Source organism: Choristoneura fumiferana, chromosome 9, assembly GCF_025370935.1.
Source record: "Choristoneura fumiferana chromosome 9, NRCan_CFum_1, whole genome shotgun sequence".
Lineage (NCBI taxonomy): Eukaryota > Metazoa > Arthropoda > Insecta > Lepidoptera > Tortricidae > Choristoneura > Choristoneura fumiferana.
In genome coordinates this window covers 1,089,686-1,091,437 of record NC_133480.1, presented here as the reverse complement: position 1 = coordinate 1,091,437, position 1,752 = coordinate 1,089,686, and positions in this window count along the sequence as shown.

Sequence of the window (1,752 nt, the reverse complement as noted above, 5' to 3'; positions counted from 1 at the left end):
AGTCTATATATATAAAAGAAGAAACTGACTGACTGACTGACTTATAGATCAACGCACAGCCCAAACGGCTGGACCTAGAAACTTGAAATTTGGTACAGGGGTTCTTTTTATGATGTAAGCTAGCACTAAGAAAGGATTTTTAGAAATTCATCCCCTAAGGGGGTAAAATAGGGGGGTGAAGTTTATATGGGATTTTCTCATTTCTGGACTTAGAAGTATGAAAATTGGTGTATAAGTTCTCGATAACAATTAAAAATTATCTATTTAGGTGAAATGGATAAAATTCCACCTTAAAGGGGTAAAATGGGGGGGTAAAGTTTGTATGGAAATTTTCTCATTTCTGGACTTAGAAGTATGAAAATAGATATATAAGTTCTCGATTACAATTGAAAATTATCTAAGTAAGTGAAATGGATAAAATTCCCCCCTAAAGGGGTAAAATGGGGGGAAGTTTGTATGGAAATTTTCTCATTTATGGATTTAGAAGTATGAAAATCGGTATATAAGTTCTCGATTACAATCAAAACTTATCTGTGTAGGTAAAATGGATACAAAATTCCCCCCTAAAGGGGAAAAAGGGAGGGGAGGGTGAAGTTTGTATGGAATTTTCTCATTTCTGGACTTAGAAGTAAGAAAATAGGTGTATAAGTTCTCGATTACAATTGAAAATTATCTGTCTTGGTGAAATGGATAAAATTCCCTCCTAAAGGGGTAAAATGGGGGGTAAAGTTTGTATGGAACTTTTCTCATTTCTGGACTTAGCATTATGAAAATTGGTATACTTACAGGGTCTTGATAAAAAATAAAAATGAACTGCGTAGGCAAAGATAAAGAAAGAAGAAGTAGCTTTCGATTTATTAGGGGGGAGTTTCTATGAGACTTTCTTATTTCTAGACTAAAAATATGGCTGGTCACAATTTAAAATGATCCGTATGGTGTTGGCGACTTCAATAGGAGAGGGGGTTTTTCATACAAAATGTACAACTAAAATGTGGAAATTAAATTGATATTTAAAATGATGTGTGAAATAAATTTACAAATTAGTATGCAGTAGGTACCTTACTTAAAAAATACTCATCGGGTTGTGCATAATAAAATCAATAATATTAATATAATTTCTGTGTGATTATCCGTTCTTATTTATCATTTACCTAATTTACAAAATATTATGTACAGTGCAATGTCGAATATATAACTACTTCGGGTTTTAGAGTAAGATTCGGTTTTCGCCGGAAGCACACGAGATAATTAATTTTACGCTATGCACACAGATACAAATGTCACAATTATAACGGGGATTTATAAAAACCCCTGATCACTAAAGTACACGCGGACGAAGTCGCGGGCAAAAGCTAGTACGAACATAAAAGAGTTTAACAGCCAGCACAAAACCGGCCAGTGAGAACGCCTGGAAAACGACCGAAAAGTATGCAACACGATACACTCATGCACCGTTGTAATGCTGGATAACCCATAGTATGAGGTGAGGTAGACGACTATTGTTAAAATTCCTGCTGGCTCGTGCTGAGGCACCGACTTCGAACTAGTAGGTAGGTACCTAGAAAAATATTTTTAAGGATTTGTAGTCGGTCCCATTTTATGTATTTTTTTATTTTTTGGAGTCGTTTTTACTTTTTTTTTAAAAAAATTCTTTTTCTCAAACATGCTCGGAAATGTATGCGTTAATGTCACGAAATGAAGACATGAAGTTTCTCATTTATGGCTCCCTACACCTCCCTACATAACTTCTTG